General features: G+C 36.4%; 1 protein-coding gene across 6 annotated transcripts in view; it reads left to right on the plus strand.

The window, feature by feature from the left end:
• Positions 1-870: 870 nt before the first annotated feature.
• Positions 871-13196, plus strand: part of LOC133527501 (uncharacterized) — a 52087-nt gene continuing 39761 nt past the window's right edge. For 4 of the 6 annotated variants that reach the window (XM_061864533.1, XM_061864538.1, XM_061864537.1 and 1 more), the window contains exons 1-2: positions 871-960; positions 3923-4067. The gene's annotated coding sequence lies outside the window, so the exon portion shown is untranslated. Of the gene's footprint in view, positions 961-3922; positions 4068-4515; positions 5078-13196 lie in introns of those variants that run through there. The other 2 variants (XM_061864539.1, XM_061864535.1) reach the window with 2 other exon arrangements.

Genomic DNA, 13196 nt, shown 5'->3' on the forward strand with positions numbered 1-13196 from the left:
TCTGTTGGTAAAAAAAAAGGTATTCTGTATGAGTTGCAGCAACATAAAAGGATGCACGCTCAGTAATACGCTTCACTCTTTTGGGCGAAGCTCTAACATTCTGCTAGAACCCAGTTCACGTCAACAGATTATAAGTAAAAAAAAGTAATGATAATCGTAGATAATTTGCGCAAATATTATAAAATCGCCATTTTTATGTAAATAAATGTGTCGTAGTATAATCAATGTAACAGTGTGGTGCGTACGAGTATTAGTGAGCAGTGTAGCTACTGTAGGTAAAGTATGGAATAGAAAATGTAGGTGGGTCATTATTCTGTTTAAAGTTGTACACTGCACTTTCTTTTTTAGATTAGAGATGTTTTATGCTATTTCTACTCAGAAATTCAGAATCGAGACTTTCGATCCTAATAAAATAAGATAAAATGTCCCAAAATATCCATACCTCCATTTTTTGTTGTCCCATTCGATTACCGTCATACGAAGTATAGCGGAATATGGGGCACTTTTTTTTCTCCTCTTACGATTGAAAGATCTCGTTATTATATTTGTTTTAAAGCATTTAAATGGTTTAGGGATTATTCTAGCATATATTTACGATAGCGGACGCAGCCTGTAGAAGCGACGGTTTTATGTGGTTTTCTAAAAGGTATCGTTTAGTGGATCTTGTACCAGAGCAGAGGGCCTAACCAAGATGACAATATACATCATCAAACGGAAAAAATATCGGAATGCGGATGACAAATGCTACAAAAGTCATGTGACTATTCCATAAATAAGTTTCGAATAGCGTTTTCTATCAACGATTCCCATCCCATCTAGACTTGTAGAAAATATTTAAATCTGTCATCTGTGAGCCATTATTAACCGACTTTAATTTCATAGGAGAAGGTTCTGTAATCGGTTGTGGCTATTTTTTTATGTACGTTCACCGATTACTCCAATACCTGTGGTCCGATTTGAGTAAGTTGATCCCATTTTAATTTGGTTCTGATCTGATGATGGGATCCATGAGGCACGTGTATGGTGATTTGGGTGTTTTCTTAAGCAAATCGAGCATTTTCTTTGAAAAACCATTTATTGATGAAGTGGATTTGATGATGGATCTTTTTTTGATGATAATGATGATGATTTTTTAGGGTTCCGTAGCCAAATGGCAAAAAACGGAACCCTTATAGATTCGTCATGTCCGTCTGTCTGTCCGTTTATCCGAACGTTTTTCCGAAACTATAAGAGCTATACTGTTCAAACTTGGTAAGTAGATGTATTCTATGAACTGCAATAAGATTTTCACACAAAAATAGAAAAAAAAACACTATATTTTGGGAGTTCCCCTTGGGGGAGGATACTTAACTGAAGCTCAAAAAATCTTTTTTCATCAAACCCATGCGTGTGGGGTATCTATGGATAGGTATTCAAAAATGATATTGAGGTTTCTAATATCATTTTTTTCTAAACTGAATAGTTTGCGCGAGAGACACTTCCAAAGTGGTAAAATGTGTGTGTGTGTGTGTGTGTGTCCTGTAGCTTCTAAAATAAGAGAATGATAAACCTAAAAAAAATATATGATGTACATTACCATGCAAACTTCCACCGAAAATTGCTTTGAATGAGATCTACTAAGTAGTTTTTTTTAATACGTCATAAATGGTACGGAACCCTTCATGGGCGAGTCCGACTCGCACTTGGCCGCTTTTTTTTATTTAATGTAGTATGTTCACCGATTACTCCGACACCCGTGGTGATTTGTGTAATTATTTTTTTGTTTGAAAGGAGTTACCTCCACGGTGGCCCGATAATATTTTTGGTCCTGATCTTATGATGTGATCCATGAGGAATTGAGGGAACTCCTCAATTTTTAAAGGCACATGTATGTTGATTCGACTGTATTCTTAAGAAACTCAAGCATTTCTTCACGAAAACTACCAATTTGATGTAGTGCAACTATAGCTTTACCACGAGTTTGACTCTACATATTAGCTAACGTGTTCGTAACTTACTTTCTATACATCTCACTCGCACTAATAGGATGCCAGTACGAGCGAGATGCATAGAAAGTAAGTTACGCTAGCGAATATGTCAGTGTCAAAGTGGTGCAAAGGTAACTTATTGATTATGAAGGCCATTCCGATGGTATTTTTAACTCGACTCTCAAATAAATCTTTTCAACCGAATCAGACGTGGTTCGTAATTGAAAGAAACACGCTTTCATACCGTGCATAAATAACAACTTCTTAAGTCTCTCAAGGTTAAGTTCGAAGCACGTTATCTCTACACAGAAAGACATAAGTACGAAACGTGCTAACGTGCAATATACAAATACATCGCTTCTCAAAAAGAGCAAATATATGCCCGATTGTGATATAATACAGCAATGTAAAACGAAAACGATCGTTTTGTTTCTATGATATGGTATCGTGTCGTGTCTTATCTCACTGTCTTGCACGCGTTATAATTGGTAGTCAGTCAGGATTATATTAAATTTAATTGTTTGCAATCATGTTCACTATATGGGACAAGTTGAGGATAATATAGCTGGAGTTTTGCATAACCTAATAATTATGAAGACTTTAATTTTTCCAAAAAATCCCAGTATAAGTACTTACATACAAAACGTTCCATAGTTGTTGTTGTTGTGGATACTGATTATTAAGTTAAAACACTCGATAAAATGTTCACATCACCTATTCGGAAAAGGGATTTTTCTTCCTTGCTGGGTGGGATCAAATCAAAGTGGCACTTTTCCGTCCCAGGGCACTATTTTTTTTAGCATAATTTTTTTTTAGCTTATATAATATTTAGAAACATAATAATTTCCTCACAGGTGGTGTGAAAAGTAGGATGTGTCACTTGGTAGCAAAATTATTTCCACCACCTTGGGCGTTAGAACTTGAATCCCTCAGTACGCTCAGTATTCTATTTTAGAATCCCGAGAGTAAGTAAAGTAAGTAGATTCGTACGGCCTGGCCGTAAATATGTCATTTTGGGTGACCTAATGACACAATTTACTATTTAAGCTTTACGAAATACAATGAAAGATAATATAAAATTCACTTTCTTGCTGGAAAATTCTGTCAGGCAAATTTTAAAAGGTAGATAGTCGCCCATATGTATTAACCGCGAACCACTAGCTTAGAAAATAGATTTTCCACCCACGAGGAGACTTTATTGAATTCAATTTACGAGAATGGATCCTCTTAGATATAACGCTGCCCACGTATTTAAAAGGACATAATTTGCAAAACGTGTGACGCATTATAATGTAATTTATCTCTACTTTTGAATGTAGGTGTACCTTTTAAATCATTAGAGATCTCAACTTTTTTACCGGTTTAATTACTTGAAAAAATCTTTAAATTCAAAGCAGTCCAGTACTTGTTTCTCATAATCTGATTCTGTTCACGTACATGTATTTACTTATTAAACAGATATTTTAGAAGAAATATAATTGTGTAATAGCCATATCAGTGCACAACCAATATTAACAAAGCGGTAACTTCTAAGGTAATGCAAATATTTTTAGAGCCGAGAAATGGCAGATAGATAGGCAGGTATATAAATATTTGAAGGACGATATCTGTGTCCCATGTAAAAGTATTATGCAAATAAATAGACGAGTATATTTTTGCTTCTTATTTTGAAATAAATGGCGGGTGTAGCATTGTCCATCACAGACAATTATCGTGTACTAGATTAACCAAATGAATTAAATGCGATGATTGATAAGTGCTCAGACATGACAGGAGATCCGCCCTTATTATATGAGTTTTACATCATATTGAATAAATTCTCTGAACCGAGAGGTCGACCTGCAATCTTTTTTTGAATCTGCGCGAGATGAACGCTGTAGCCGCTGTCAAGGTCAGTGTGAAACAAAGTAATGATAATTGTATCATTTGTAATGATTTAATGATGTTTATCACAGGTTTCGCGGAGCGGCGCGCCGGCCGGCCGGCCGCCATATTGGCCGCCATTGTTGCTGGTTTCCGGAAAAGCGCACGGTTTGGGGTCACTGAGTGTACATCAACTTGGATGCGTCTTGTTAGAAGCTCGATGGATTAAAGCTAAAGGTAACTCGTTTAACTAAGGAAATATCTGCGTAACTAGGTAGTTTGACTTTTATAGTACCTATATAATATATGTAGGTATAACATTGATCCAGAACCGAATGTTGCACAACATTGTTTATTAATTCATAATTCATGATTATGAGTTGAGAGAATATCATTAAACGTTGATGAAAATACTTACAGTACAGCTTAAGCGAACAGAAGGTACATACTCGTTATCCGAGAAATACAATCCTGCCGGATTCCGTATAGCCTCAGCACGTCTGAGATGAAGATTTTTTCCTTTTTTTATATATCTATTATAGTCATCTATAAAATAAGCGTACGGTTCTTTGTACTATTATACGGTATGTTGATCACTTACCAATTATTATCTATGTTGTTTCATACGCTGTTTAGCTGTAAACTTAATACCTACATTTAACTTGGCCAGCAAATGGTTTGTTCTGTACAATATGTTAAAAAGGGGAGTAGGCTTGTTACGTAGATTTATGGTCACTGAATTCTTTTCAACTGCATTTTCCCAAACATAACGGCTTTGTCGAAAAAGAATACCTAACAGTTATAGTTCAATACGTATTAGTTTTAATGAGCACAGTGAATTCTGCCCAACAATGACAAAGGTATTTTAATATGATCCCAGTCTATAATACCATTCAATGGAAAAGAGTGACAAATAGATATTGGGCTTGTAAAGAGTTAGAGCGTTTTTCGAATGTATGGGGTATGGCGCACGGCTCGTTCGGTCAGCGCGGGGTCGTCATGGAAAATTAGCGATGCGTAGCGATGGTGTGATTCGCCCACATCAATGCTCTCCTATTGTCGTCCCCCACTAAATGTGATTTAACTGAATTATTGTGTAAAAAAGTTCACAATTTGTTTTTGACTGTCCTGTGGAGTGGTCGCGCGGCTCCCGTGGAAGTTGTTGAAGTGTGTGTTGGACTGTGCCTACTGAACTGAACTGTGCTACGCTACGCGTTACGTAGAGACTCGTTACGGGAAAGCTCCAAGTAAGTGCTTCTCCGTAGCGGTTGAAGAAAAGTCTGATGCTACGAGTGCCCCTTGCGCCATGACGTCTATAGTTTATGTGACGAGGATGTGTTAAATAATAATATTATTAAAACTACGAAAGTGGTTACCCACGTGTTGGATGGTAATAGTATGTGCGCAAGGTTTATTTAATGTGTAAACTATTTTTTCACCACACCAGCTCGTAAAGAATCTTTGTACTTCAAAAACTGATAAGTAGGGCCCGTACATTTCATGCCGTTGACGGAAAAATGACGTCACGTTACATAGAGTATGATTTCAATTAGTATTTTCTTAATCATTAATCATTTGTCAACTTCTTTAGTTAACTGATATAGATACATGTATAGTCATCGCCTTCAATCAAGCACCAATCTTTTACTCACAATTCCTTCCAATACGACGCACACATACAAGAAATCCTTTACAGTCCATGCCGTTAAGTTATGGAACGTGATTCCGGTGTCCGTGAGGCAATCCCAATCTGTAGCATCACTGAAGGAGAAGCTTAAAAAAATGTGGCTTTCCGATACTTTCGTTACGATTTCCTAGTTCCATTGAGTCTTCTTCTTCTTCTTCTTTGTACGGACCCGACCCCAGATAACGGGAGCAGGGCCGTCCTCCTCACACTTCTGCGCCAGGCCTGTCGGTCCCGGATTGTCGGTTTTGGCAATTGGGCTTTCTTAAGGTCTCTCTCGATGTTGGACCACCAGGTTAATGGCGGGCGGCCGCTACCCCGCTTGTGTTCTGGTAAGTTTAGGGCGATTCTTACCACATGGTCTTCACTGCGCCTCATTACATGGCCATGCCATCTAAGGCGAAACTCTGACATTTTGTCAGTGATAGGCGAAACCTTAAAACTGCCCCGTATGAACTCGTTACACACCCTGTCCATCCTGGTCACCCCTCCCGCCCACCGCAGCATCTTCATTTCGTTTACGTGGACTTTTTGCTCGTGTGTCTTCTTTACTGTCCAACATTCCGATCCGTACAGTAATGCCGGGCGAACAGCTGTCTTATAGACTTTGCCCTTCGTTTTTATAGGCATGCGGGGGTTACACAAAACTCCAGTGAGAGTCCGCCATTTTTGCCACGCTACATTTATTCGGTGCGTAACATCGGCATCTATATTGGCATCCGCCGTAAGCATGGAGCCCAGATATTTGAATTTGTTGACTGTAGGGATGGGCGTTGATCCGATGCAGATTGTTTCAGGGGTTGTGTTCCCGCTGAAGGGGCATTTCAGATACTCTGTCTTGCTCCTGCTCACTCGGAGGCCATGCAGCTCGAGAGAATGTGTCCAGGTATTTAAAAGTATTTGGAGATCTTGTGCAGTATTAGCCGCCGGTACGATATCCTAGTTCCATTGAACACTTCTACTTTTTTAATTTCCTTTACTTTTCTTTTCTGGTTCGAATTCATATCTATTTATATTATATATCGAATATTTATTTACTTTTATTTATGATATATATATATATATATATATATATATATATATATATGGTTATTTTTCTATCTATGTATATTTGTATCAATGTGTATTCAAAACGTGCATTTCATTAATTTCAGTGATTGTACACTTTTGTTAGTGTTTGTCATTCATTCATCGTTACTTCTGTTTTACTCATTTCCTCAAAGGTTAACTGGAAGAGATCCCATACAGGGATAAGTTCGCCTTTGTTGTATTTAATTTACTTTGTAACTGTGTTTTTCGTGTTTTTATTTCTATGTACAATAAAGTATATACATACTTGAAAATCAGTACAGAAATGTCTAACTGCGACTTTCATCTTATTGTCACTCAACTAAATAGTAAATTATTAGTTTATTAAATAATACATATTTTTGATGTTTAACAGTGTATTTTATGTTACAAGTATTTATTTTTCTGCGCGTCAATAACCAAGTTATCTTAATTTATAGTGTTGTAAAAAAAACTCCCTGTATGTTGAATTACGTATTCTTTTCGTCAGTGGCATGAAAGGGTGTAGCAGGATAGCCTAGGAAAAACTGCCCCCAGCGATTTTGGGGCGAAACTGTAATCAAACGATGCCTTTTGGGGAGGTTATACTCTGCACAAAGTTTCATCCCTCTGCTACCCCCTGGGGGTGAAAAACACCCGATTAACCCCAAAACTGTTTTAATTATTTTTTCCTAAACTATGAAAGTGACGAATTTGAAATTTTGTACAAATATTAATAAGACTAAAAGCTATGTGCTAAAAAAATAATAACCCCCTAACCATTTAAATTCTTGTAAAAAAAACAAAAATAAAAAAAGAATCACCCTGTATATCAAGTTTGGCTCATGGTACACACACCATTTTTTTTTCAAAGATGAACCAGTTTATATTCTACATTATACAAAAGTTTCATGGACCTACTCCAGAAGGAACATTGCGAAATTAAAATAAACGTACTATTTCGTAGCCACTAATCATTATACTCATATCATGCTTAATACGCAACGTCTCGGACCCGAAAACAAAATAATTAAAAAAAAACCAGCCAAGAGCATGTCGGGCCACGCTCAGTGTAGGGTTCCGTAGTTACTCTTCCGTCACAATTTAACCAAGGGATGAAACGGTACCTTTCACGCGAGTTAAACAAATAGGCAAATTTGCACAATCAGTACCTAATTAAAGTCTTTTTACTATGAAGGGGAAACTTTTTGCGATAACTCAAAAACAGCTAAACTGATCATGTCCGCTATAGTTTTCATTTAATGTCTTTCTTAAGCTCTACTTCCACGATATTTTTCATATTTTTTGGACCTATGGTTCAAAAGTTAGAGGGGGGGGGGACACATTTTTTTTTCTTTCGGAGCGATTATCTCCTAATATATTCATTTTATCAAAAAATGTTTGTTGAAGACCCCTATTAGTTTTGAAATACCTTTCCAACGATACCCCACACTGTAGGAGCGAAGCAAAAAAAAAAATCACCCCCACTTTACGTGTAGGGGTGAATTTTTGGGGTACCCTCAAAAAAATTAAATTTTTAGATTTTATTGTACGACTTTGTCGGCTTTATTGATTTATATATCCATGCCGAATTTCAGCTTCCTAGCAGTAACGACCACGGAGCAAAGTCTCGGACAGACAGACAGACGGACATGGTGAAACTATAAGGGTTCCTAGTTGACTACGGAACCCTAAAAATGTTTTTATAAATACAAATGAGTTTGATTCATACTTCTTTATCCCCACCTTTTTCAAATCGGGCACGAGCAGCGGTCCGATCGCAAGCCCTTGTTTATTAATAATGCAAGGCTCTTAGTGGGAGTTCAATGAATAGTACGCACCAAAGAGCCAATACATATTAATTTCGCAATGTTCCTTCTGGAGTAGGTCCATGAAACTTTTGTATAATGTAGAATATAAACTGGTTCATTTTTGAAAAAAAAAATGGTGTGTGTACCATGAGCCAAACTTGATATACAGGGTGATTCTTTTTTTATTTTTGTTTTTTTTACAAGAATTTAAATGGTTAGGGGGTTAATATTTTTTTAGCACATAGCTTTTAGTCTTATTAATATTTGTACAAAATTTCAAATTCGTCACTTTCATAGTTTAGGAAAAAATAATTAAAACAGTTTTGGGGTTAATCGGGTGTTTTTCACCCCCAGGGGGTAGCAGAGGGATGAAACTTTGTGCAGAGTATAACCTCCCCAAAAGGCATCGTTTGATTACAGTTTCGGCCCAAAATCGCTGGGGGCAGTTTTTCCTAGGCTATCCTGCTACACCCTTTACGGGCTCTGCTGATAAGAAAGTTACAGTTTATTGACAAGGGTGACAAAGTAATCTGATGCAAAAGTTGAGTAGTTTTCTCATGTTGGCTGATAGAATTAACTTGTATGTGATAATTTTGAATGATGTATCGTTCATCTGTATTTCATTTGTAATTATTTGCAGTTTTTTTCTCGTGTTGTTGCGGTGAAAAATATTCGTTTCACTCGGGAGTATAGTTTGTTTAACCCTGGTTCCTTGAAACCTTCACAACTCAAGATTCCTTCAAATCACTTGGCCCAATATTAGGGGGTTTGGCACGAAGGGTCAAATAACAACTTTGCCCTCTTGTAAATAAATAAGTGTTAGTAAGTAACAAAGTAATATTTTATTTGTGAAACACAGGTACAGATAACAGTAAGTTGATACAGTGCTCTGTGATCAACTGATCTACCATAAAGGTGTACTAAAAAGGTATTTAGTCTTATAGATCTAACTTATTATCTAGTTATCTAGATAACATAGAATCTATGACAGATTTACATATAATTATACCAAATTTATTTAAACATCCGGATACACTGAAATTTAGTCAATTAAAAATAAAATTAATAGATTTAATAATTTTGGTCACGGGCGAATTTTTTGTTCGATTAAAATTTAGTATGTCCCTTTGATTAGCTCGGTCTGTGTTGATACATAATACGTATATTTAATATTTTAAGGCTTTCAAGTTCTAAATTATATATTTTGGATGCCATGCCTAGTATACTTTTCTTAATAGAGCAGTTTTATCACTTCTCGTTTGCATTGCCTGTCTAGTTCTTCTCACGTTCGCATTCGATCTTAGTTGAAGCAATTCCGGATTAGATGTAACCAAAGAAGACACTTCGTAAATATATAGGCTTGCAAGTGTCAGTCTATTTAATTCTTTAAAACAAAGTTTGCATGAAACATCTATTTCTAGGCCATATATATATATATATGGCCTAGAAATACAGGCGCTAGTAAAACAGGATTACGGTCTGAAGTTTGCGACATTTTTCTAAGAGCCAAATATTAAATACGAAACTGTTTATACGTTTACATAGAGACTCAAATGTGCGGTTTCCAAGCGATATGACTGTCTGTTTCTAAACCTAAGAACTAATTTATATTCATTGCATTCGAAATAAGTTGATAAAACTGCGGTATTTTAGTTTTAGTGGTATTGATCTTTAATCTATTCAAGCCGCTGTGCGACGGATGATAATGCACTGTTGATGTCAGTTTCATATGTATTATGTATTACGATTCTGCATCTCAATTAAGACTACAGTCGTCCGCAAATAGAACCATTGGATGTTCAACATGATTAGGGTGGCAACAACGGCCCTGAATTGATTGATAAAAATGCGATAGGCCTATATGTATTTTTTCTTTATCTTTTTTTTTAATAATAGTTTGTGATGACTGTGATTTTGAGACTCTTCGGGAAGATTCTTGTTTCAAGTATTAGGTTGCAAATGTAAGTAGGTAAATAAAAGGTTTACGTTTAATATAAGTGCTTATATTGTTTTATAACATCTGTTATGATTTCATCATGGCCGGTACTGTTTGTGTATTTTAATTGCTTAATTTAAATTATTTTATATACTTACACCTTGGGGCGTCATCGTCATCGGACCAAAAAGTAGTTACCTACTTTCATAGGTAATTGATTGATGAATTGATTGTAATATTGAGTTCGCCTTTTATGATTTCCAACTTATTTTTAAATTTTATTATAATTATTAACATTGAAATATGTACTTACCTATTACTTCGTAAGTAGCATGAACACACTAATACAGACAAAATCGCAGGCAGAAACTAGCATTTTATTATATTTTGTGTCCATTGTATCTAAAGATCGTCAATAGTCAGTTTATTATAATCAGCTCAGTATAATCAAACATATACACACATAAATAGAACGGAACGTTAGTGCCGTGGAAACTAGGAAGGGCCCTGGTGTGGGACGCAACGTGTGTCGACACCTTTGCACAGTCCCACATTCAGGGGACCCGCATTCGAGCCGGCGCTGCCGCTGACCAGGCCCAAGTACTCGACGTTGCTCGACGACTATGAGTTTGCGGCGGTCGCGGTTGAGACTTTGGGTCCCTGGTCAGCCGACATGAAAATATTCATGGCAGCACTGTCGGCGCGGCTGGTCGACACCACAGGGGACCCCAGGGCTGGCGCGTACCTCTCTCAACGTATTTCCCTTGCCATACAGAGAGGTAATGCCGCCAGTATCATGGGGTCCATGCCGCAAACAGACCTGTTAGAAGGGGTATTCTCTTTATAATTGGTTCCTTTTTTTTTTTGTAGGTAAGTATATTTTATAGTAGATGATTTTATTTTATTTCTAGGTTTAATTTTGTAATATTATATTTTAGTTTAGTTAGTCAATATAGATTTTTTATACACACATAAATACTGCTAAAATCATTTATGCATACTTATTTTGCCAAGAAAAAATATGTGGTCAATTTGTGACCCTAATTATTTTGAAATCATTTTGGTCACCAATAATTGATTTTTCGATGGTGATTGTGATGTGATTTGATTGTGGTGCTAGCACAGAATAAGTAAGTAAATATTCTTTATTGCACCAACAATTATACATTTTACATACATGTAAAACTACAAATGAAATGAAATGAATGAATGAGTAATAGTACTACCGTTCAGAGAGGAAACTTCCTACAAAACCGAAGTTTAACAGCGATTCAGGGACGAATCTTGTTTTCTAATGTGTGGTACTATCCCTTTCGGCTATTTAGGGTTGTCAGAATTCAAGTGATTATCTTATCTGTGAACAGCAAGTTCTGCCAACTCTAATAGTTGCTCGTAGCAATGCTGAGCCGAGAACACCCGAACGTTGCAGTTTCCCCCCACTGGTGCTAGTCTTCAAGCTTTGGGACACTTATCTAATTTATTTGCTGATCATCCCGTCAGATGCCTGGATTCCTACTAAGTATACCTACCCTTTTCAATAAGTGTTAGTAGTTTAAAATTATTGGTGTGTTCTTATCTTGAGTACTGAATAGTGGATTGGTGTGTTCTTTTCACATTGGATTTTCGCAAAGATATGTAGCATGTGCCTGATTGAGTCTCATCTCATACCTAATGGTACATTTTCCTTAGATAATACGGCTCGTAGTCGTAGGACTCTTGCTTTAGTGCTTTTACATGTGGTATATGGTTACTTTAATCACTTATTTTTTTCAATAGTGTCACTAATAGTGACGGGTTAGCCAATAATTAGTTTGCTTAAGGTGCCACATCTCAGAATAAAATCTCAGCTATCGATCCAATCTGACGGATGATCAAAATTCAAAAAATTCAAAAGTCAAAAATTTATTCTGCAAGTAGGTCTCAAGGGCTCTTTTACAAGTCAATACAACATTTATAGTAACATCATATAGTGACATGAAAAATACATAACAACATTTATAAATACAACATGCAATACCTGGGTAAACATTACATTATAATAATCTTAAAATAAATAATTAAGTACTACAATACAATAGAGATGTATAGTATGGTTAAAACACATTAAATCTGGAGATGTAAAAGGTCCCCAATGTCAGAGTACTAATACTAATAAGATTTGGAAGTGTAAAGTCTCTCCAAGTGTCAAAATAAAATTTATACTGAATAAATAAATCGCGTCTGGTCTGGACTGTTAAACAAGCAGTCTCATAAACTAATGCTACAGAATACATAACTAGTATGTACCAAGTCAAGTATATTATACAATATGACAGAGACGTATAGTCTCCACGGTTAATACATTAAGTTTGGAGATGTATAAGGTCCCAAGGAGATGTGGAGGTGTAAAAGTTCTCCAAATAAATGTCAAAGAATAAAAAAAATAAAAAATTGTATGAAATACATATTTCACGTCAAGAGACTGTTAAGCTAACAATCTTAAAACTAGTTCTACAGAATACATAACTATTATGTATCTAATATGTCAATGTCATCATCAAAATAACTAAAACATAACAAACATTAATACATAAGGTTGAACAGCTAGCTAGCTAGATCCAGAGGAAAGGGTGCTCACCTTTGCCCCCCAACCCAATGGTCTACCTATAGAAAACATCAAAATGTCTTCATCCGGGATCCGCTACGATTCGGGCATCTAATCAAACTGCTTATAGTTATAAATTCGTTCCAAAGTACCGAGTTTACTATACTGTCCTATATAGTAGCATGGTCGGGTGGGCGGCTCCCGTGTTTGCGCAGTGCGCTGTGACTGCGTTATGCAACCGCGGCGCGTGCGCGCCACGTGCATACGCACCGGAACCGAGAGTGCAGAATTAATTTCTGAATTT

This window comes from Cydia pomonella, chromosome 18 (genome assembly GCF_033807575.1).
Source record: "Cydia pomonella isolate Wapato2018A chromosome 18, ilCydPomo1, whole genome shotgun sequence".
Classification (NCBI taxonomy): Eukaryota; Metazoa; Arthropoda; class Insecta; order Lepidoptera; family Tortricidae; genus Cydia; species Cydia pomonella.